Raw genomic sequence first — 27,250 nt, 5'->3', positions numbered from 1 at the left:
ACTTAAACACATACTTAAACTTAAACATGGGCAAAACACTTAACTACTCTTAAATGTCAATAGGTTGACTTTCCTGCTCACTCGTTCAACTCTTTATTCCGAGGAATAACTCTCTCTCTACTTACTAAGGTGACTTTCATAGCCCCACTCTTATTGCTATAGCACTTTTTATACTTACTGGGGTGAGACACATGCTGCTTTTATACTTTAGACAACTTAGACACAAGTACGAACCTAAACTGTACTATGACTAGCTTATGCTACTAAGACCCCACAGTGATATTTTTTAATTGCTTTCAGGATAAGGCATTCTTAATTATTGGGGGTAGGCCTATCGGGAGTAACGTCCCCGATACATTTGACCGCGATGTCTTTGTATTACTTAATAATGATTTAAACATGGTGATAAGGTACTGCCAACTTATCATCGGGGCAACAAAACAAACGTTTAGTCTAAAATATCACGAATCAGTACTACTTTTGGATCTGCGAGATCTACTTTTTGATCCTGCGGGAGATCAACTTTACAACTAAATCTTGTGGTCTAAAAACAACGATAACTACTTTTGTTAAACCTATGAACTTCACTCAACCTTTTTGGTTGACACTTTAGCATGTTTTGTCTCAGGTGATGTTTAATTCAAGCTTTTCCTATCTACTGCTTATGTGATGCTACTTGGACATATGATCAAGAGATTATCACATTTATTACTACTGCATTTAAACAATTACATATTTCTTTTGTAACGACATTTCATTTTCCGCTGCGTACTCATTCCAGTTAATTTTATCATTTAGTATTGTTCTCCTATTATAATATGTTGGTTTATTTGATATTAGTAACGTTTCTTCCAGACCCTATTGGGAGGACATTACATTCGTTGGGGGTTTTATTTATTTCATTGCGGGTATATTAAACATCTAAAAATGAACCATTAAAATTGAATTACTAACAACGAACTGCTAACTACGGACTAAGGAATTATTCAAAGTATTAAAAGTATAACAAGTATATATATGTGACGTTTGTTTAAAAATAAAAGGTATTGATATATTATATATGGATAGGTTCGTGATATCAACCGGAGACCAAGTCAAATTATATATATATCTTCAAGACGAAAGTGAGTATATAGTCCCACTTTTAAACTCTAAATATTTCGGGATGAGAATACATGTATTTTATGTTTTACGTTATGGACACAAGTAACTGAAAAATATATTCTACGTTGAGTTGTACCACTGGCATACTTCCCTGTAGCTTGGTAACTGTTATTTACAGCGGTATTGTAAACGCGAATCCTGTTGATAGATCTATCGGGCCTGACAACCCCAACCGGACTGGACGACCAGTATTCAACGGTTGCACAGTACTTCGTTTCGTGACTACACTTGGTACGGTGTAGTAAGATTTCATAATAAAGGGAATATGCAACGTGATTAAATGTTAAGTATGGTTACCAAGTGCTCAACCACTTAGAATATTTTTATTAAACTGTTTATATACGAAATCTTGTGGTCTATATATATATATTGCTGCCGGCATTAAACCTATATCTCACCAACTTTATGTTGACCTTTTAAAACATGTCTATTCTCAGGTGATTACTAAAGCTTCCGCTGCATTATGTTGAATTTGAGCAGGATCTTGCGTACGCATATTTGTGTCAAAAATAAAACTGCATACCCAAGGATTTGTGTTGTAAAATATGCTCGAAATCGTGTTGTTATCATTATATGTAAAGTTTGTAAGTCGAAGATTATCGCTAAACGATAATCATCTTTTTATTGTCTAAAGCTTGTAACAAAAATAATGGTTATGGTTTGTAATGTATAATATATGCAGTTTCTCTTTTAAAAATGTCGCATATAGAGGTCAATACCTCGCAATGAAATCATACGTTATCTAACACGTTCTTATGGTTAAGGACGGGTTATGACAAATAAGATAAGATGACAAGATGAAGAAGTTAGCACGACTGTATTTGAAGGAAGTCGTCTCCAGACATGGAATACCAATCTCTATTATCTCTGATAGGGATGGCAGATTTATTTCAAGATTCTGGCAGACATTACAGCAAGCATTAGGAACTCGTCTAGACATGAGTACTGCCTATCATCCACAAACTGATGGGCAGAGCGAAAGGACAATACAAACACTTGAAGACATCCTACGAGCATGTGTTATTGATTTCGGAAACAGTTGGGATCGACATCTACCGTTAGCAGAATTTTCCTACAACAACAGCTACCATTCAAGCATTGAGATGGCGCCGTTTGAAGCACTTTATGGTAGAAAGTGCAGGTCTCCGATTTGTTGGAGTGAAGTGGGGGATAGACATATTACGGGTCCGGAGATTATACAAGAAACTACCGAGAAGATCATCCAAATTCAACAACGGTTGAAAACCGCCCAAAGTCGACAAAAGAGCTACGCTGACATTAAAAGAAAAGATATAGAATTTGAAATTGGAGAGATGGTCATGCTTAAAGTTGCACCTTGGAAAGGCGTTGTTCGATTTGGTAAACGAGGGAAATTAAATCCAAGGTATATTGGACCATTCAAGATTATTGATCGTGTCGGACCAGTAGCTTACCGACTTGAGTTACCTCAACAACTCGCGGCTGTATATAACACTTTCCACGTCTCGAATTTGAAGAAATTTTTTGCTAAAGAAGATCTCACTATTCCGTTAGATGAAATCCAAATCAACGAAAAACTTCAATTCATCGAAGAACCCGTCGAAATAATGGATCGTGAGGTTAAAAGACTTAATCAAAACAAGATACCAATTGTTAAGGTTCGATGGAATGCTCGTAGAGGACCCGAGTTCACCTGGGAGCATGAAGATCAGATGAAGAAGAAATACCCGCATCTATTTCCAGAAGATTCGTCAACACCTTCAACAGCTTAAAATTTCGGGACGAAATTTATTTAACGGGTAGGAACTGTAGTGACCCGAACTTTTCCATGTTTATATATATTAATTGAGATTGATATTTACATGATTAAATGTTTCCAACATGTTAAGCAATCAAACTTGTTAAGACTTGATTAATTGAAATTTGTTTCATATAGACAATTGACCACCCAAGTTGACCGGTGAATCACGAACGTTAAAACTTGTAAAAACTATATGATGACATATATATGGATATATATATAGTTAACATGATACTATGATAAGTAAACATATCATTAAGTATATTAACAATGAACTACAAATGTAAAAACCAGACTACTAACTTAATGATTTTTAAACGAGACATATATGTAACGATTATCGTTGTAAAGACATTTAATGTATATATATATCATATTAAGAGATATTCATACATGATAATATCATGATAATATAATAATTTAAAATCTCATTTGATATTATAAACATTGGGTTAACAACATTTAACAAGATCGTTAACCTAAAGGTTTCAAAACAACACTTACATGTAACGACTAACGATGACTTAACGACTCAGTTAAAATGTATATACATGTAGTGTTTTAATATGTATTTATACACTTTTGAAAGACTTCATTACACTTATCAAAATACTTCTACTTAACAAAAATGCTTACAATTACATCCTCGTTCAGTTTCATCAACAATTCTACTCGTATGCACCCGTATTCGTACTCGTACAATACACAGCTTTTAGATGTATGTACTATTGGTATATACACTCCAATGATCAGCTCTTAGCAGCCCATGTGAGTCACCTAACACATGTGGGAACCATCATTTGGCAACTAGCATGAAATATCTCATAAAATTACAAAAATATGAGTAATCATTCATGACTTATTTACATGAAAACAAAATTACATATCCTTTATATCTAATCCATACACCAACGACCAAAAACACCTACAAACACTTTCATTCTTCAATTTTCTTCATCTAATTGATCTCTCTCAAGTTCTATCTTCAAGTTCTAAGTGTTCTTCATATATTCTACAAGTTTTAGTTACATAAAATCAAGAATACTTTCAAGTTTGCTAGCTCACTTCCAATCTTGTAAGGTGATCATCCAACCTCAAGAAATCTTTGTTTCTTACAGTAGGTTATCATTCTAATACAATGTAATAATCATATTCAAACTTTGGTTCAATTTCTATAACTATAACAATCTTATTTCAAGTGATGATCTTACTTGAACTTGTTTTCGTGTCATGATTCTGCTTCAAGAACTTCGAGCCATCCAAGGATCCGTTGAAGCTAGATCCATTTTTCTCTTTTCCAGTAGGTTTATCCAAGGAACTTAAGGTAGTAATGATGTTCATAACATCATTCAATTCATATATATACAGCTATCTTATTCGAAGGTTTAAACTTGTAATCACTAGAACATAGTTTAGTTAATTCTAAACTTGTTCGCAAACAAAAGTTAATCCTTCTAACTTGAATTTTAAAATCAACTAAACACATGTTCTATATCTATATTATATGCTAACTTAATGATTTAAAACCTGGAAACACGAAAAACACCGTAAAACCGGATTTACGCCGTCGTAGTAACACCGCGGGCTGTTTTGGGTTAGTTAATTAAAAACTATGATAAACTTTGATTTAAAAGTTGTTATTCTGATAAAATGATTTTTATTATGAACATGAAACTATATCCAAAAATTATGGTTAAACTCAAAGTGGAAGTATGTTTTCTAAAATGGTCATCTAGACGTCGTTCTTTCGACTGAAATGACTACCTTTACAAAAATGACTTGTAACTTATTTTTCCGACTATAAATCTATACTTTTTCTATTTAGATTCATAAAATAGAGTTCAATATGAAACCATAGCAATTTGATTCACTCAAAACGGATTTAAAATGAAGAAGTTATGGGTAAAACAAGATTGGATAATTTTTCTCATTTTAGCTACGTGAAAATTGGTAACAAATCTATACCAACCATAACTTAATGAACTTGTATTATATATTATGTAATCTTGAGATACCATAGACACGTATACAATGTTTCGACCTATCATGTCGACACATCTATATATATTTCGGAACAACCATAGACACTCTATATGTGAATGTTGGAGTTAGCTATACAGGGTTGAGGTTGATTCCAAAATATATATAGTTTGAGTTGTGATCAATACTGAGATACGTATACACTGGGTCGTGGATTGATTCAAGATAATATTTATCAATTTATTTCTGTACATCTAACTGTGGACAACTAGTTGTAGGTTACTAACGAGGACAGCTGACTTAATAAACTTAAAACATCAAAATATATTAAAGGTGTTGTAAATATATTTTGAACATACTTTGATATATATGTATATATTGTTATAGGTTCGTGAATCAACCAGTGGCCAAGTCTTACTTCCCGACGAAGTAAAAATCTGTGAAAGTGAGTTATAGTCCCACTTTTAAAATCTAATATTTTTGGGATGAGAATACATGCAGGTTTTATAAATGATTTACCAAATAGACACAAGTACGTGAAACTACATTCTATGGTTGAATTATCGAAATCGAATATGCCCCTTTTTATTAAGTCTGGTAATCTAAGAATTAGGGAACAGACACCCTAATTGACGCGAATCCTATAGATAGATCTATTGGACCTAACAAACCCCATCCAAAGTACCGGATGCTTTAGTACTTCGAAATTTATATCATATCCGAAGGGTGTTCCGGAATGATGGGGATATTCTTATATATGCATCTTGTTAATGTCGGTTACCGGGTGTTCACCATATGAATGATTTTTATCTCTATGTATGGGATGTGTATTGAAATATGAAATCTTGTGGTCTATTATTATGATTTGATATATATAGGTTAAACCTATAACTCACCAACATTTTTGTTGACGTTTTAAGCATGTTTATTCTCAGGTGATTATTAAGAGCTTCCGCTGTCGCATACTTAAATAAGGACGAGATTTGGAGTCCATGCTTGTATGATATTGTGTAAAAACTGCATTCAAGAAACTTATTTTGTTGTAACATATTTGTATTGTAAACCATTATGTAATGGTCGTGTGTAAACAGGATATTTTAGATTATCATTATTTGATAATCTACATAAAGCTTTTTAAACCTTTATTGATAAAATAAAGGTTATGGTTTGTTTTAAAATGAATACAGTCTTTGAAAAACGTCTCATATAGAGGTCAAAACCTCGCAACGAAATCAATTAATATGGAACGTTTTTAATCAATAAGAACGGGACATTTCACAATTGCTCATTTTAAAGATATTATTTGGAGTTATTCATGACATATTTCAAAAGACTTTGCATTCGAGTCGTTGAGTTCATCAAGATTATTGTTAAGTCAATTATAGTTAGATATATTATGAAATGGTATGCATGCCGTCAACTTTCGATGTAATGAAAGATTGACTTTTCAAAAACGAATGCAATGTTTGTAAAATGTATCATATAGAGGTCAAGTACCTCGCGATGTAATCAACTATTGTGAATCATTTATAATCGATATGGACTTCGTCCGAATGGATTAGGACGGATCTTTACAAAATGGGGAGGGCGCCGTGCAAATTAGCTTGATAAGACTAATGAATCAGATCCCCAGAAAGGATAATCTCCTTAAAGATTAAAAATTAGCTTTTAAGCCTAATATTACTCAATCCTTGAGATTGACTTTAAAGATTGAGAATTACAAACTCATGGAATTCGATGATATCTATACTCGAGCTTGAACGAGAAAATATTTTGATCAAATTACAAACCGATTTGTTTTCTGAAAAACCCATTTTTAATGCGTTCATTACCATTGAACGTAAAATTCTAGGAATTCACCTGGAATTCATTAGGTCACCTGAACCAAATCGGGTGTCAAACCGTAAGAACGGTGGTTGTATAGCATGGTCGAAGACAGGACCTTGTGCCAGACGGAAAAACTATAAGGTGAGCTTTACTATTGCTCCTACCAAGGATAGTAATTGCATTCGACACGTTATAGACTATAATTAAAAGCATGTCAGGGGACATTGCCTTAACAGTTGCTTATTCAATGCTTTCCTTTACAACCGGACGGTAGTTTATCGAAAGGTAATATACGGAGCAAGTATATTGGACGTGTTGCTTTCCCAATACAAGGTTAGCAAGTGGGTGACACAAAACCGCAAGTTTTGAGCTAAAATTTTTAAATCTGAAACCCACCAAAACAATTTCGCAAACACCGGTGAAGGGTTATTCCGGAAAACTTATCTAGGGTAAAAGCTAGATCGTATTTTCAAAAGATCAAATGTTTTCATAAAGATCCAATTTCCTTAATGATCTAAATTTTTATAGTCATGTGGGACTGTAAACCACATCGTTACTACCATTGTTCATACCGCCATACAGAAATCACTGATGTACAAAGTATGAAGAATAAAGAAGTGATTCTAGTATGTTTTTATTTCAAGACTATATTGCTTGAGGACAAGCAACGCTCAAGTGTGGGAATATTTGATAATGCTAAAAACGAACATATATTTCATAGCATTATCCCTCAAGAAAGACAAGCTTTTAGTTGCAATTGTTCTATTTACAAGTAATATTCGTTTAAATAATAAAATGTGAAGACAAAAGACAGATTCGACAAATTGAAGACGCAAACGACCAAAAAGCTAAAAAGTACAAAGTACAATCAAAGTGGTTCAAATTATTGATGAGACACGTCTCCAAATTACAAGAGTACAAGACGCAAAACGCAAAGTACAAGATATTAAATTGTACGCAAGGACGTTCGAAAATCCGGAACCGGGACCAGAGTCAACTCTCAACGCTCGACGCAACGGACTAAAAATTACGAGTCAACTATGCACATAAATATAATATAATATTTAAATAATTCTTAAAATTATTTATATATTATATATATTTATATAAACCGTCGACAGAATGCAAACAAACTCTTGTGAGCTGGAAAAAGGGGCCATGCGATCGCATGGCCTGGAGGCTATAACTCCATGCGATCGTATGGTGAATAGTGACAAGTCAGGTCCTATAAAGTTCGCGTGTTTTGGACGAATTTTTACACCATCTTTTTCTTTCCTTTCTCTCATACGTAAATATATATATATATATATATATGTATATATATATATATATGTATATATATATATATATATATATATATATGTATATATATATATATATATATATATATATATGTATATATATATATATATATATATATATATATATATATATATATATATATATTATAATTTTAATTTTAATTTTAATTTTAAATTCTAATAATAAGGGTATGTTAGCGAATGTTGTAAGGGTGTAAGTCGAAATTCTGTCCGTGTAATGCTGCGCTATTTTTAATCATTGTAAGTTATGTTCAACCTTTTTAATTTAATGTCTCGCAGCTAAGTTATTATTATGCTTATTTAATGCCGAAGTAATCGTGATGTTAGGCTAAATATTAGAATTGGGTAATTGGGCTTTGGACCATAATTGGGGTTTGGATAAAAGAACGACACTTGTGGAAATTAGACTATGGGCTATTAATGGGCTTTATATTAACTAAATGATACCTCGTTAATTTAATATATAGACTTATAATTTGACGTATTTATATATAACCACATACGCTTGACTGGGCACGGTGGGTGGGATATCTATAAATACCAATAATTGTTCATTTTAATGGACACGGAACTAGATTAATAGTTAATAGACTTGTTGAAACAGGGGTGGATTACATTCAAGGGTAATTGGTGTAATTGTTAACAAAGTAGTAAAACCTTGGTTTACACGCAGTCGATAACCTGGTGTATTCATTAAACAAAGTATTAAGACCTTGTTACAATTCGAATCCCCAATTAGTTGGAATATTTGACTTCGGGAATAAGAATAATTTGACGAAGACTTCCGCATTTTATGATTATGACTGATGGACTATTATGGACAAATTCGTATGGACATATTGAATAATCCAGGATAAAGGACAATTAACCCATGGGAAGAAATTAAAAATCAACACATCAAACATCATGATTACGGAAGTTTAAATAAGCATAATTCTTTTATTTCATATTTAATTGCACTTTTAATTATCGCACTTTTATTTATTGTCATTTTATTTAATTGCACTTTTAATTATCGTTCTCTTTAATTATCGCAATTTTATTTTATCGCACTTTTATTTATCGCAATTTCATTATCGTTATTTACTTTACGCTTTAAATTAAGTTATATTTATTTTTAATATTTTACATTAGGTTTTAACTGCGACTAAAGTTTTAAAATCGACAAACCGGTCATTAAATGGTAAAATCCCCCTTTTATAATAATAATACTACTTATATATATTTTTGTATTTTTACAAATATAGTTTTTATAAAATATAGTGTTAAACTTGGCTAAGATCCCTGTGGAACGAACCGGACTTACTAAAAACTACACTACTATACTATTAGGTACACCACCTATAAGTGTTGTAGCAAGGTTTAGGTATATCCATTCTATAAATAAATAAATAACTTGTGTAAAATGGTATCGTATTTAATAGTATTTCCTTGTAAAAATATAACTATTTTATACACCACCTCTACGCACATCAAGTATTTTGGGCGCCGCTGTCGGAGACAGCTAAAACGCCTAAAGCGCAACGCTATATATAAAAAAAAAATTATTAAAGTTTTATTGAGTTTTTATTTTGTAAAAATTTTCGTTTTTAAAAAAAAAATAATAATACAAAAATATAAAAAGAAAATATAAAAAAAATCTATATATTTGTTTTTAAGAGTTGTTAAAAATATATAAAGTTAAAAAGTATTTTTATTTTAGTTTTTAAAATTAAATTTTTATTTTAGTCATATTTATATTTTATATAAACAGAAAAAAAAATATAAAAGTAAATAAATAACTTGTGTAAAATTGTATCGTATTTAATAGCATTTCCTTGTAAAAATATAACTATTTTATACACCACCTCTACGCACATCAATAGCTGATAGAGGTGTTGATACTCAGGTGGTTGTTGTTGATAGAGGTACTGGTGATACTCAAATGGTTGATGTTGATACTCAGGTGGTTGTTGCTGGTGATACTCAAATAGGTGGTGTTGGTTATGTTCAAGGAAGCACTAGTGCTGTTGTGGTTGCTGCTATGCAAGGTAATTTAAGAGCTCAGATGAACAAAAGATTTAGATTCAGAAGATATGAAGGTGATGTTGCCAAGGTTGAGGTTGATAAATCTGAATTTGAAGGTATCACTTTATTGCTAACCATGACTCATTTACCTGATAGAAGATTAAGAGTTAAATTGAATCAAATTGTTCGATTGGATTTTTGTGAGTGGAAAGGCATAGCTGTGTGTATCCAGGAGTATACAGATGATCAAGTTATTGTGCAAGAAGTGTTGAAGAGAGTTTATATGCTGGTACATTTGGTATTTGAAGAAGGGTTTATAAGTTTTAAGGATTATGAGGTATTTTGTGGAATGTTTGATTTAGAGATAAAGGAGAGAAGAGCTAAGGGACATGTTGAAAGGTATGATGTTCCTGAACATTTAGAGTTTGTTGATGATAAGTATGTTGAGTATTTGGATGGTTTGATGTTTAAGACAAATGAAAATCAAAGAATGTTGGTTAGGGTTGATCAGTTTGAAGGAGCTAGCATTGAGATGTTGATCAGTTTATTATCCAGATGTGAGATAGAGCAAACTTTTCCTTTTAGGGTACAATTGTTGAATCACTTGTATAGCAAGTTGTCCATGTTGAAGAAAATTCATTTTATGAAGAGCAAGTGTAAACTGATTGAAAAGGAGTATGCAAAGTTGAAGAAGTAGGTGAACAGGTTGTTTTGATATCATCAGATAGGGGGAGATTGTTGGGAATTATGATCTGATGAGTCAAAAAGTATTTTGCAGATTCTAGAGTCTGGAGATGTAGAGTCTGAAGTTACAGACTCTGGTGTTTACTGAAGTCAACGGCTTTAGATTTCTTGATGGCTAAGCTAATGAATATTCTGGATATATGTTTAACTTTTAAGAAGATTTGTTTTGATTCGGGTTTATCTCCAGAAGATTGACTTTAAAGTTATTAGCGTATAAGTTTGGTTTTTAAGTTTATCTTTTCCTTATTTGTAGCAAAGTAGTTTTGGAAACCAAATCTCCAGATTTGGTTTTGATCTGTATAAATAGGGACGTGTGCTTTTCATTCGATGTATCTTTTGGCACGATCAATATTATCAAACATATATTTCATATCGTGTTCTCTCAATTCTTGTACTTATAATTCTTATTTATTGTTCAATTGAGAGTCTGGTGTTCATAGATCAAATACTGTGAACTTATAAATCTGTAGTAAACTTTAGGAATGATTGGCTTGTATTGTCTGTCTTAAAGACAATAACACTACACGAAGGGCGAGTAGGGTTTTGTTTGGTTATGCATGTAGGTATGGTAGTACTGGATCAGTATGAGTACGTGGGTGTATGGACTACTTCACGCAACCTCTGAAATGGAACGGGTCAAACTCAAGAAAAGGACCAAAGGGATCCATTTGGTTCACTGACTAGACTGACTGACAGCTTGTGCACGTGCACATCCACACAACTTCTTACATTAACAACTTATCTTTGCTTTATGTGACTTTGACATCCATTCCATTCACTAATACTAACTTGCTTTTTCATTTGGGAAAATTAAATAATACATCATTTCTCACTTTCCTCTTTTACATTTAATTTCGTTGAATATGGCAAATGTAGCTTGATAAGATCTCGCGTCATGCGAAGTCTGCCCCCTGTAGGGAGTGCCTTTTAGTCTCCCTTTAATTGAAATTGAAAGGTCCACCCTAATGGGATGATTTTTTTATTTTTAAAATAGTAAATTTAGCAAGACAACTTGCAAAAATAGAAAATTCATAATTTTTTTTTTTGAAAAATGGTAAAACCGAACTTTGAAAATTCGGTTTTGCTAAAACTGAAGTTTGGAAGCTCGGTATCGTACCTTTTTGCAGTGACTAGGTTTGGGGTTGCTGGCTAGTTGACACACGTGTCAAAACCGAAGTTTAAAACTTCGGTTTTGATTAAAATTTTCAATTGCCGAATTAATTGCTATTTTAACCTCATTAACACAGAATCCGTAAAAAAAAACTGGCAAATCATTTTAGGCCACATGGAAATCGAAGTTTCAAACTTCGGTTTTGGCTTTTATAAAATCCGAAGTCTGATACTTCGACTTCATACACACAAACACAAATTCAAAGTATTTCTCCAATTAAACCACGAATTCAAACAAAAAATGGCTCAAATGAATCAAGTTCGTGCTAGATCGGTCCCGATTGATAGTTCTCTATTGTTTTTACAAGCGGAAAGGAATCATAGATCATATGCAATTTTTACCAAGAAGCTTGACGAGGACGTGTTAATAAAACCAAGAAGATCTGATCTGAGCTATTGGTAGCATATTTCAGGGCTACAAAACGAAACAATAGATGCGAGGGTGGAGGTGTATCTTGATAATGTAGGGTTAGGTTTAGTTTGTAAATTGGGTAAACAAAGACTCGATTGGTCACTTGTTACTGCTCTGGTTGAAAGATGGCGCCCGGAGACGCATACGTTTCATTTACCGATTGGTATAAAATCATTACCTTATATATATTAATTATTTATTTCAATAATCACATTTAAAAAATGTAGGAGAAGCAACTGTAACGTTGCAAGATGTCCAGATTTTATGGGGTTTACCAATAGATGGAGAGTGTAACACCCCGTTTGTGAGGACCCGTCCTAATCCATCCGGACGAAGTCCATATCGATTATAAACGATTCACAACAGTTGATTACATAGCGAGGTACTTGACCTCTATATGATACATTTTACCAACATTGCATTCGTTTTTGAAAAGACAATCTTTCATTACATTGAAAGTTGACGGCATGCATACCATTTCATAATATATCTAACTATAATTAACGTAATAATAATCTTGATGAACTCGACGACTCGAATGCAACGTCTTTTGAAATATGTCATGAATGACTCCAAGTAATATCCTTAAAATGAGCAAATGCACAGCGGAAGATTTCTTTCATACCTGAGAATAAACATGCTTTCAAGTGTCAACCAAAAGGTTGGTGAGTTCATTAGTTTAACATAAATAATTATTTCATAATTTTAATAGACCACAAGATTTCATATTTCAATACACATCCCATACATAGAGATAAAAATCATTCATATGGATTGAACATCTGGTAACCGACATTCACAATATGCATATTAGAATATCCCCATCATTCCGCGATCCTCCTTCGGACATGATATAACTTTTGAAGTACTAAAGCATTCGGTACTTTGGATGGGGCTTGTTGGGCCCGATAGATCTATCTTTAGAGTTCGCGTCAATTAGGGTTTCTGTTCCCTAATTCTTAGATTACCAGACTATAAAGGGGCATATTCAGTTTTGATCATTCAACCATATAATGTAGTTTCGATTGCTTGTGTCTATTTTGTAAAACATTTATAAAAGCGCATGCATTCCCAGTCCCAAAAATATATATTGCAAAAGCATTTAAAAAGGGAGTAATGAAAACTCACAGTATTGTATTTTGTAGTAAAAATACATATGACGACATTGAACAATGCAGGGTTGGCCTCGGATTCACGAACCTATATCATTTGTATATATATTAAAATGTATAATCGTATTCGAACAAGCTTATATATTATTAGAGATTTAATTGTTATTTTAATTAGGTTTTTCATTAATAACCTTATTAATTATATTTATTAATATTTATTATAAAAGTATTAATATAGTTATGTTATGTGTAGTAAATATAGTTTTATATAGCTAATAGCTATTTGATGAAATAATATTGGTATTGATAATAACAATAAATAAAAGTTGTTTTATTTTACAATAGTAGTAATAATAGTTATTATGATAATAATATTGATAATATAAAAATAATAATATAAATGTCAAAATACCAATAATAATAATAATAATAATAATAATAATAATAATAATAATAATAATTGTTATAAAAGTAATAATTGGATGATAATTTTATTATTATTATAGATATTGCATAGTATATTTTTTGAGTATAAATAGGTGTGTTGAGTTAGAGTTTAGTATGTGTATTTTTTGGTTAACAAAAACACTCTCTCTCTCTAGATTCCAAATGCCACCAAACTCTCATTGTACATTTTTCTATAAATAAAAAACCAATTACTCATACCTTTTGTTCAACCTTTGTTTTCTCCGTTTTACAATATCTCTATCTCTATATACCTTCTACAGTCAAGAACCACTAAAGGTAGTTATAAGCCTACTGAATTATAACACGTTATCAGCACGATTATCTCAACATTTATACTAAATATGGTTGGCTCTGTCACCTAACTAATATATGGTCGGTTATACCACCTAAATGATATATGGTCGACACTGTCGCCTAATTTACATTTATGTTATCTAACATTTATTTATGTATACTAACATTTACATTTATGTTATCTAACATTTATTTATGTATACTAACATTTACAGTTATGTTCACTAACATTTATATTTATGTTATTTAAGTTATATATGGTCGGTTATACCACCTGAATTATATTTTCTGTAATCTAACTCTTATTAACTTCACTAACATTTATATTTATGTTATTTAAGTTATATATGGTCGGTCATACCACCTGAATTATATTTTCTGTAATCTAACTCTTATTAACTTCACTAACATTTATATTTATGTTAATAAGACCTCATGATTGTACGCAACACGTCATTTGACAACACGGTACTTTATGTACGCAACACGTCATTTAACAACACGGTACCATGGGTCGAGATTAATTCCGATCAATACGAATACGATGGGGTCTTTATATGTTATCTAACATTTATGATTACTTATGCAATTAATCATTATTTATTTCATGCATACTAATGTTTATTCTTAAATTTATAATCTTAAAAGTTAAAATAAAAAAAAGTAGTTTGTATTTTTATTAAAAGTAAATCTTAAAAGTTAAAATAAAAAAGTAGTTTGTATTTTTATTAAAAGTAAATCTTAAAAGTTAAAATAAAAAAGTAGTTTGTATTTTTATTAAAAGTAAATCTTAAAAGTTAAAATAAGAAAAGTAGTTTGTATTTTTATTAAAAGTAAATCTTAAAGGTTAAAATAAGAAAAATATATTATAATAATATATATTATAACTTAATATATATTATAATAATATCATTAATAATATAATATAATATGAACCTATATTCCCTTATGATTTTATTATTTGTAATCATACCATTATTCCTTTGTTTACTACTTATGAATCTAAACTAATTCTAATTGCATGTTGTTATTTATCTACGAAAAAAAAATATATTATGATTATGATTATGATTTATGTTGTTCATCTTTCTGAAAATAGAAAATGTCAAACTTATCAAAGCTTGAGTTTGATGCCTTAGACGTATCGGGAACAAACTACACATCATGGGTTATGGACGTAGAAATAAATCTTGGATCATTGGGTATTCTAGAAACTTTAAAAGAAAATAATACTTGTTCCGATCAAGATAAATTAAAATCAATTGCTTTTATTCGCAAACATATTGATACCACCTTAAAACATATGTTTCTCACTATCAAAGATCCACATGTTTTATGGGAAAGTATCAAGAGTAGATTCGATAATCAAAAGGAAATATTACTTCCAGCTGCGAGGGAAGAATGGAGAAATCTAAGGTTCCAAGATTTCAAAAAGGTAAGTGAATACAGCTCGGCCATGTTCAAGATCCGTTCAAAGCTTCAATTCTGTGGTCAAGAAATAAGTGATGCTGATATGATGGAGAAAACTTTCTCCACAATGCATTCTGCAAATATAACTGTGCAAGAAAATTTAAGATTGCAGAATTATAAAACTTTTTCCAAACTTCAAACTTATCTCTTAGTTGCAGAAGTTAATAAAGAATTACTGATGAAAAATCAAGAATCTCGTCCTACCGGTGCGCTAGCATTTCTTGAAGCTAATGCTATTAACAATAATAATAATAATAATAAAAGAAGAAATGCACATGGACGAGGGCGTGGAAGAGGTCGTAACCATATTGGCCAAAACCATCACCATGGAAATTACCATAACAATAATAAAAATCATAACTATGTTCGAAATCACCCTTATGGTAATGGTCGTGGTGGTGGTCGTGGTCGTGGTGGTCGTGGTCGTGGACAAAGAAATAATAATCCACAAAATTATAAAATCCAAACACCATACAATCCCACAAATCACAATGTTGAAGAAGGCTCTTCAAAGAATGTTGAAGATTCTTGTTACTGATGTGGTAAAATTGGCCACTGGTCTAAAAACTGCCGAACAAATCAGCATTCTGTTAATCGGTATCAAGAATTCCTAAAGGGAAAAGGAAAAGAAGCAAATCTTGTGGATGACCTTGATACAAAAATCACTGAGCCAACTTGTGACTACTTTAATGAATAAATTTCTAATATCTATATATATATATATATATATATATAGATATCCTATTATATGTTCTCGTTAAATAAATGGTTGTAGATTTTCAATCTACACCATATCTAGTTTACTACATATTTCCTTATTATGTGCTATCGTTTGTAACATGTTTTGAATGTAATATATTGATGAATTATATACTCATTATTTGTTTCTCATATTTTTTTTTGAAGTTCATGATGTATACTGCTGGAGTAAAAAATCAGTCAAATGGTGGAGATATTTGTATTGCAGACAGTGGTGCCACTCACACCATACTCAAATCTAAAAAATATTTCACAGACTTGAAAGCAACGGAAGGAACTATACATACTATATCAGGTCCTGTGGACTTAATAAAAGGAATGGGAAAGGCAAAATTCATGTTACCAAATGGTACGAATTTTCTGATAAATAATGCCTTATTTTCTCCCATGTCAAAGAGAAATTTGTTAAGTTTCTCTGACATATACCAAAATGGATATGATTATCAGTCAGTGACAATAGAAAATGAAAAATATTTAAGTATCACTGATAAGAATCGTGTAATTGAAAAACTACCAAGACTTCATTCTGGTTTACATTATACACATATAAATTTACCTGAAGTAAATGTGGTAGTTAAAGAAAAATTATGTGATCCTGTAATGATCAGTTTGTGGCATGAGAGATTAGGTCACCCAGGATCAACAATGATGAAAAGAATAATACAAAATACACATGGACATCCATTGGCGGATCAAAGGATCCCTCATGATGCACTTATCCCATGTACATCATGCTCACTTGGAAAGTTGATAATAAGACCATCACCTCTTAAGGTTGAAAAAGAATCACCAATGTTTCTTGAAAGAATTCAAGGTGATATATGTGGACCAATTCATCCACCATGTGGACCATTTAGATATTTTATGGTTCTAATAGATGCATCTAGTAGATGGTCTCATGTTTGTCTATTATCAAGTCGAAATATGGCATTTGCAAAATTTCTTGCTCAAATTATTAAATTGAGAGCACATTTCCCTGATTATACTATTAAAAGGGTGAGACTAGATAATGCCGGTGAGTTTACGTCTCAAACATTTAATAATTTTTGCATGTCTATTGGGATTATTGTTGAACATCCCGTTGCCCATGTGCATACACAAAATGGTTTAGCTGAATCATTAATTAAACGATTGCAGCTAATAGCTAGACCATTGATAATGCGAACAAAACTCCCAGTATTTGTATGGGGCCATGCAATTTTGCATGCTGCATCATTGATTCGCATTAGACCAAGCGCAAGTCATACATATTCTCCTTTGCAACTTGCTTTTGGTCATCAGCCAAATATTTCCCACCTTAGAACATTTGGTTGTGCGGTTTATGTCCCTATCGCACCACCACAATGCACTAAAATGGGTCCTCAAAGAAGGATGGGAATATATGTTGGATATGAAACATCTTCAATAATAAGATATATTGAACCCATGACGGGTGATGTTTTTACAGCACGTTTTGCTGATTGTCACTTTAATGAAACATTATTCCCTAGATTAGGGGGAGAAATAAAAAATAAAGAAAATGATGTTTCATGGTGTGAACCTCAATTAATGTATCTTGATCCTCGCACAAAAGAATGCGAGATCGAAGTTCAAAAAATAATGCATATGCAAGAACTTGCAAATAAATTGCCTGATGCATTTACAGATACAAAAAGAGTGACTAAATCATATATACCAGCAGCAAATGCTCCAGTTCGAATTGAAATTTCAAAAACTGGCAATAATGTTATTCTTGAGTCTTTGCCACGCCAGAAACGTGGGAGACCAATTGGTTCCAAAGATAAAAATCCTCGGAAAAGAAAATCAGCTGATAATGAGGTAAAAGAAAGTGTTCAAGAAGAACTACAAATCAATACTCCTTCTGCAGAGGAGATTGATGATGTCAATACGGAATTTTCAATCAATTACGCACATTCAAAAATATTATGGAACCGAAATGAAATGAAAAATCTTGATGAGATATTTTCATATAATGTTGCATATGACATCATGAATGATGATGATGATCCAGAACCAAAATCTGTCATGGAATGTCAAAATAGACATGATTGGGATCATTGGAAAGGAGCAATACGAGCTGAATTTGAATCACTCAATAAAAGAAAAGTTTTCGGATCTATCATTCTCACACCTAAAGATGTGAAACCTGTGGGATATAGATGGGTTTTTGTGCGAAAAAGAAATGAGAAAAATGAAGTTACAAGGTATAAAGCTAGACTTGTAGCTCAAGGTTTTTCTCAAAGACCGGGAATTGATTATGAGGAAACTTATTCTCCTGTTATGGATGCAATTACTTTTAGATACTTAATCAGCCTGGCAGTTTCTGAAAATTTAGAAATGCATCTCATGGATGTTGTGACTGCTTATCTTTATGGATCACTTGATAGTGATATATATATGAAGATACCTAAAGGATTTAAGGTATCAGAAGCAACCAATGCAAAACCCAAAGAAATGTACTCAATCAAGTTACAAAGGTCTTTATATGGGTTGAAACAATCGGGTCGCATGTGGTATAAACGATTAAGTGATTACTTGATAAGCAAAGGGTATACCAATAATCTTATTTGCCCATGTGTTTTCATTAAGAAAACAACATCCGGATATGTGATCATAGCTGTTTATGTTGATGATCTTAATATCATAGGTACAAATAAAGAGATCCATGAAGCCATTCAACTTCTAAAGAAAGAATTTGAAATGAAAGATCTCGGAAAAACCAAGTATTGCCTTGGTTTACAAATTGAACATATGCCTAATGGTTTACTTGTACATCAAACAACATATACTGAAAAGATTTTAAAACGTTTTAATATGGACAAGGCAAAACCATTAAGTACTCCTATGGTTGTTAGATCACTTAATGTTGACACTGATCCATTTCGTCCCTATGAAGATCATGAAGATATCCTGGGACCAGAAGTACCATATCTTAGTGCAATTGGAGCTCTTATGTATCTTACAAATTGTACAAGACCTGACATTTCTTTTGCAGTTAATTTGTTGGCAAGGTTCAGCTCAGCTCCTACCAAAAGACACTGGAATGGGATCAAACACATATTTCGATACCTTCGAGGAACTACTGATTTAGGATTATTTTATTCTAACGAATCAAAACAAGATTTGGTTGGTTATGCAGATGCAGGTTATTTATCTGATCCACATAAAACTAAATCTCAAAATGGATATGTATTCCTAAATGGAGGTACCGCAATATCATGGCGTTCTCAAAAACAAACACTTGTTGTAACATCATCAAATCATGCCGAAGTAATTGCATTACATGAAGCCAGTCGGGAATGTTTTTGGTTGAGATCAATGACACAACTCATTACTGATTCTTGTGGACTAGAACGCAATAAAAGTTCAACAACTATCTATGAAGATAATGTAGCTTGCATAACACAGATGAAAGAAGGGTATATCAAAAGTGACCGAACAAAACACATACCCCCTAGATTCTTCTCATACACTCAAAATCTCATTAAGGACAACCAGATTGAAATGAGATATGTTCAGTCCAGCAAAAACTCTGCTGACCTTTTCACCAAAGCACTCCCAACTGCTATTTTCAGAACACACGTTCATAATATTGGCATGAGGCATGTTCAGAAGATGTAACAACTCAGGCGTTGCCTACTTGAGGGGGAGTCAAATCTATGCTGCACTCTTTTTCCCTTAGCTAAAGTTTTATCCCAAAGGGTTTTCTTTAGCAAGGTTTTTAACGAGGCAGTACTAGTTATTCACTAATAAAATTATCATCCAAGGGGGAGTGTTATAAAAGTAATAATTGGATGATAATTTTATTATTATTATAGATATTGCATAGTATATTTTTTTGAGTATAAATAGGTGTGTTGAGTTAGAGTTTAGTATGTGTATTTTTTGGTTAACAAAAACACTCTCTCTCTCTAGATTCCAAATGCCACCAAACTCTCATTGTACATTTTTCTATAAATAAAAAACCAATTACTCATACCTTTTGTTCAACCTTTGTTTTCTCCGTTTTACAGTATCTCTATCTCTATATACCTTCTACAGTCAAGAACCACTAAAGGTAGTTATAAGCCTACTGAATTATAACAATAATAATAATAATGATAATGTCCATAACATAAATACTACCTTAAGGTAACAAGTTTAAAAAAAAAATGCCACTGCAGAGGCTTGAACCCACGACCTCACGCTTAACCACACACACCCTCCACCATCCATCTGTCAATGTTTTTCCGATTTATTATAAATTCTACTTATATATAAACCGTCTTTTTCAGTTTCTATCTTCTTAAACTAACAACATGAAAGGCCCAAATACTCTAGTAATCTGTGGCCCAACAGGTAGGTTGCAAGCCCAACAACCAAATTACTAAACCCCATTTAATTTAGCTAATACCTAGCGGCCCATTATGATTAGTGAATCATAAGACCCTATACACCGATCGAATAGAAAGCAGGAACACATAGCAGTCGTTGCTACAGTTAAATCATCATTATCATATTGCCTATATCATAACTCCTAATTAACGGCATAATTAACGTGTTTTTACCATCATCAAATCACTTTATTACATCATGTGGGCTACATGTTTAGGAGTTTGTCTGCCATACAAGAAAAAGATACGCACTAGTAGAGAATAACCTAAACTTTTCATTCCTTTTAACAACTTTTAATCATCTTCTCTAGTTGCCATCATAATATAAAAAGAACTCATCATTTTATGTATCAACATTATTATTCAACGTTACCTTTAGTGATCACCATCATCCTTAACAGCAAATTCTAAATTGTACGTGTACATCAGCTAATATGCTGTTTGATTTGGTCGTTAACAGCAGGAAGGGAAAAAAAAAGATGGCAGTAGCTTTCAACAACAATGATGTGGTGTAGGTCTCGTGATGTTTGATGATAGTAAATGAATCAGTAATGGAGACATGTTAAGTAAAGATAACAAGTTGCAGGTTATGTGGTTTTGTTGGAATGGGTTTTGAAATAACAGATAACGTAAATGTTTGTTATGGGTGTCGAGCAGCTGCAGCAATGGTAGCTCACAGTGATAGCAGCAACAAATGACTCGAGCAAATCAAGTAGGTTCAGTTGTTTTCAAGGTGTTGTTCTTTGTGGATTTGAGAAGAAGAAAAGAAGATTTGGTTTGTGGTGGTTTAAACCGAACAAGAAGGTGGCAGTGGTGATGGATGGTGATCAAAATAAAAGGGTGGTAGGTTCTCGGTTGTAGAAAGAACCAAAACAATTAATGGTGGATTGTGGTTCTAGCTTAATGGTGATGATTCATGGGATGGTTCATGATCAAATTTTAGAGAGAGAGAGGGGATGGCTTGGTGGCCGGAGATTGTGATGACCGGTGGTTTGGTGGAAGGTAGTGATTAGGGTGTCGGGTTGTGATGGTGGTTTAGTGTTAACTTTGATTGATCAACTTAATATATGTATGATCGTGTATATGTATATGCTTATGCTTATGATATATAATGATAGTATTCAAATATTTTAAGCTATAGCGTTGTAACTCGATTAAGACGTGTAACCAAAAATCTGTACTAAGATATCAAACAGAAGAATATCAATTAAAATTAGAAAGTGGTTAAACTGATTTTGTTTGCATTTGTTTGAATGGAATCAAGTTGTACTGGATTGCAGACATAAAGCAAAATTTGATACAGGATCGATGGTGATATGAAACTTCATTGTACGCTTATTCCTTGAATTATAATTTACATAATAAATATTGATTATTAGTAATATTCTAGTAATAATAATAATTATATTATTAATAGTGATAATTAATGATCATGTTATTTATACTAATGATAATAATATTAATAATATACTAAAAAAATATTAATATTAATAATACAAGTAATAATATTAATATTAACAATGATAATATAACGATTATATTCAAATTTGTACTTTGATATAATACAATTTATTAATTATATTCTATATCCTATGATAACATTTACTAGATATTGAATATTTATATATTATATATATATTGCAATATAGTACTAATTATTAATAGGAGTCATATATATATATATATATATATATATATATATATATATATATATATATATATATATATATATATATATATATATATACACACACACACATATAGTCTCATAATAATATCGTACACATGTTCCTATGTATATAATCATTTTAATTGTACTTAATTATTTTGTTCATTAATTTTGCATTTCTAATCCTAATTAGCAAATGTGTATTTTTTTTATTTATGTAAAGTTTTATACATATACTCTTATATTTATATTTATATAATATTTATACATATTTATTTACAACTAATTGTTCGTGAATCGTCGTGAGTAGTCAAAGGTCAAATGCATATATGAACACAGTTCAAAGTTTTCGAGACTCAACATTATAAACTTTGCTTATCGTGTTGGAAACATATAAAAATTAAGTTTAAATTTAGTCGAAAATACCCGGGTCATCACAGTACCTACCCGTTAAAGAAATTTCGTCCCGAAATTTGAGTGAGGTGGTCATGGTTAACAATAAAAATGTTTTCATGACGAAAATAAGTTGATAACCAGAGTTTTATCATCATTGAGTAATATGGATAAAACAATTTGATTACGCGAAGCGTATGAGTGAAGCTATCACAAAAGAGTGAATTAGAGAGATAAAGTTCGTAATAACTTTTGACGTCATCATGGTTGAATTCCGGAATTCAAGGGATAAAGAAAATCTTCGAAATCTAAAAGATTTGATTCTTCGGCGAGTAAGGAAATTAAGATCTCTATAATTAAATGCGGTCATCTGTCTCGATTTCTCTGTCTGATATTTTCACTATAAATTTTACCTTTTCCGTTCCATTAATCTTCACCACTTCAATACTCAATTCCCAAATTCAAAAGATCGTGAAATGCTTAATCCAGTTCTGATCCTTGTCCTTATCCTGATTATCGCAACAATCATTCTCCTTTTCCAACTTCCACCGGAGGAATCTGTTTATTTCTACTCTGCTATAAGGATTATTGTATTTATAATCCTCCCTTGTCTTTGTATTGCTATACACACTGATATCCACGAATTTGTAATTTCGGTGTTGTTGTTGGGCTTTATATTTTCTCTTATATTTTGGAGCTCTTTGCCTTTTTATTATCCTCCCGACCTCTAGTAAAGCGAGTAATGGTCTAGAATTCGTAGATATGGAGTTTCGAATGAATTTAATGTTCTAAACAAGAAAGAACGTTATAGCACGATTTGATTTGTTAAATTACCAGAATCACTGAGAATAGAACTATCAAGAATATATTTTCTTGATATGTTTAGAAGTTAAGCAGAATGAAAGAGTTATGTAACGTGGCACGTGATGATGTTATAATATGTGAATCATCACGTTCCATTAGAAACTCAGCATGACTTACTGTAATATAATCACGTTGATCAAGTGTCATTATATTATACTAACTCATGCATCAGTTCCCAACATTACTTCAATAACATTCATATTTTAACTCAAAGGTTTCAAAATTTAGAAACTAAAATAGTTTCTTTTATGATGTAACACAGGAAGCACGAAGAGGTATATAATTTCGAACGAGAATACTTACGAAAATATCCTCAGAAATATCGAAGATATTGATGATGATATTTTGGAATTTCTAAGTTCGAAGGTTGATGGAGAAAAAATTTTCGCAAGATTTTAACATGACTTCGGAGCAAGATATTCTCTAAAGATTTTAACGGATCCAGAATCACCTGGATTCTTTGAATATAGTGTATGGTCCTTGTATTTGTCCTTGGTCTCCTTCGTGGTTAGCTCAATCCGTTTTCCAGTTCCAACTTTTCTGAGCTTTTCCAACATACTATTCTTTATCATCAAACTTCCGATGGTTACTGTCGTTTACGGTTGTCTAATTGTTTCTGCTGCTTCATTCAGCTTTTTCAAAGATCAATGTATTGATTCGTAGGCTGGATGCCTTTCAGAATTTAAGAATGAAAAATCTTAATTTCAAGAGATAAATGCTATATGTATACGTTTAACTATTGATGTAGAGACATTGTGAGATTCAAAATACTGATTGCTATTTCCCGGTAATTAGTTCTCGTTATCAGATGCAGATGAGTAGATAATAGGGTTTCAGTGAATATAATAACTTTTTAGAAAGTCAAAGATCAATGAAGTTGTTGGTAAGTTTACTGTTAATGTGGTGGGATATAAACGATTCTCCGGTAACGATGATGAAGGGCAAACATATATATCAAAGTTATAATAAAACTAATTCGAATGAAATTTAAAGTTGGTTTGCTGAAGCTGTGACAAAATTTGCTAATTTGAAAAGGGATTGCAAAGTTATTTTCGGTAATAACAACGCCAAAGGAGCTAGCAAAGATACGTTTTAAACGTTTATTCAGGTTCCGAGTGTTTTCAAGTGCATGACCATAGGCATCAACCTTTTCTTCCGTAGATGAAGAGCGGTTGATTCATCCTATCGATTGAGGTGTTTTCAAGAATCATGAAAGGTTTGAACGCAGATTGTAATCGTCAAGATACAGATGAGGTTTAAGATGATATCAAGTGGCAAACTTGAAGATATGTTTAGTTTCATATGTTATAATCAATATTTTAATTCATTTTAATTATCCAATGTCGACAGTCCATATTTGATAGTCAACAATTAACAGTCCGATAATACATATATAGCTTAATATATAATATCCGAATTAATTAATACATATCGGGACCCGTGTACATGTCTCAGACTCGATCACAACTCAAAGTATATATATTATTATAGAATCAACCTCAACCATGTATAGAGAACTCGATCATTACTGCATATAGAGTGTCTATGGTGATTCCAAATAATATATATAGATGCATCGATATGATATGTCAAAACCTTGTATACGTGTCCCGATATTTAAAGTGCGTAAAATAAATAACAGGAATTAAATAACGATAACTAAAGTGCGTAAAGTAATTAACAGAAATTAGATGACAATAAATAAAATTGCGGGAATGTAAATTGCGATAATTAAATTGCAATAAATAAAATGCGATAAATAGAATGTAATCAGTTAGCTAGGAACAGTTAGCTGGAACAGTTAGCATGGTTTCTTAACAAAATTCCATATTGTTAATTAGTCTGTTTCTTATCAATTTTTATTGTGTCCATTATTTCTTCATTATGCCACTTGTTGGATTCTGGTAAGTAAAAATCCAAATATGAAATTGAATTTGAATGAAAATGGTTATTCTGTGGTGAACGGATTCGTATATCGATAGATGTAGGTAGGATGGTAATCGACCGTTGAATCAGATTCGAAGACTGTACAATGTAACTTATTAATGTGAAATCTTAAATATTTCTCGGGTATTACCTACCCGTTAAAATATTTTTACCATTAACAGTTTGTACGAAAGAATTTTTAATCACAATCTTTATGAAAATATATTTACATATATATTTTCTTCAGATGTAATTATGGATTTAATGAGTCAATGCGATATTAAACTCATCAGATTTACGATTAGAACTAGAGTACATAATCTCTAAAACATTAGAGATTACATAATCGTCATGTAGAACGAAGATAGTTTATGTAGAACGATAATTATATTCGAGGTACAGAATGAGGTGTCGAAGCTGGTGATGCGGATGTTGTTGTTGGTGGTACTAGTGCTGTTGGTGATGTAACTGATGTTGGTGATACTGATGGTGTTTGCAAGCTGTGTACCGTGCTCTCTAAAGTTAACACTCGAGCTCGGAGTTCTTTAACTTCTTCTACTAACCCTGTTTGGTTATCAGTGTGAGGTAGAGATTGGATATCTTCTCTAGTTCCGTTAATGGTAGTCTCAAGACGAAAAATTCTGGCAAAAAGGGTATAAACGGTGTTGCGAACAGGTTCGCCGGTGAGCGGGTCGAGTACTCCAAGGTTAGGTGGTAGATTCGGTTCATGATATGGAGTACCTTCTTCCCTTCTCCACAGGGTGAGTATGTCACGAACCCACCCCCATTTTCTCCAGTAATCATGATAGTTGATTGATTGATGTGCTCCTGTCACGCTATCTTCGGAGTCAGAGGAACTTGGTCGATTCGTAGAGGCCATCTTACGCGATCTCCGGAAAGATTTTTGATATGAAGAGTTTAGTGACAGTAATTGATAGTTGGATGGTATTCTCAATGCATAATTTACATAGATATATATAATACTAGGATCCCTTAAATTAAGGAGAAATTTACGAGAGATATCAGGCAAGGTCTACAGTAACAGATACGCTAAGATATGAATTGTTAGATATGCTAAGATATGAATTTTGTCTATACACTTATTCATGCAGTCAATGCAGTAAAATGTGTCTAGACTAAGAATAATGAACATGTAATTTCCTAAGAATGATAAGCAGATGATTTCCGAAAAAAAAATGATAAGCAAAACTTTTGACATGCAGACCCGGTCGAAGTCCAGACTCGCTAATCCATCCTAACGACTATCAGTTAGACATACTAATGCAAGACCCGGTTCACTAAGACCACCGCTCTGATACCAACTGTGAGGACCCGTCCTAATCCATCCGGACGAAGTCCATATCGATTATAAACGATTCACAACAGTTGATTACATCGCGAGGTACTTGACCTCTATATGATACATTTTACCAACATTGCATTCGTTTTTGAAAAGACAATCTTTCATTACATTGAAAGTTGACGGCATGCATACCATTTCATAATATATCTAACT

Source organism: Rutidosis leptorrhynchoides, chromosome 3 (assembly GCF_046630445.1).
Source record: "Rutidosis leptorrhynchoides isolate AG116_Rl617_1_P2 chromosome 3, CSIRO_AGI_Rlap_v1, whole genome shotgun sequence".
Classification (NCBI taxonomy): domain Eukaryota; kingdom Viridiplantae; phylum Streptophyta; class Magnoliopsida; order Asterales; family Asteraceae; genus Rutidosis; species Rutidosis leptorrhynchoides.
This window is presented reverse-complemented; position numbering follows the sequence as displayed.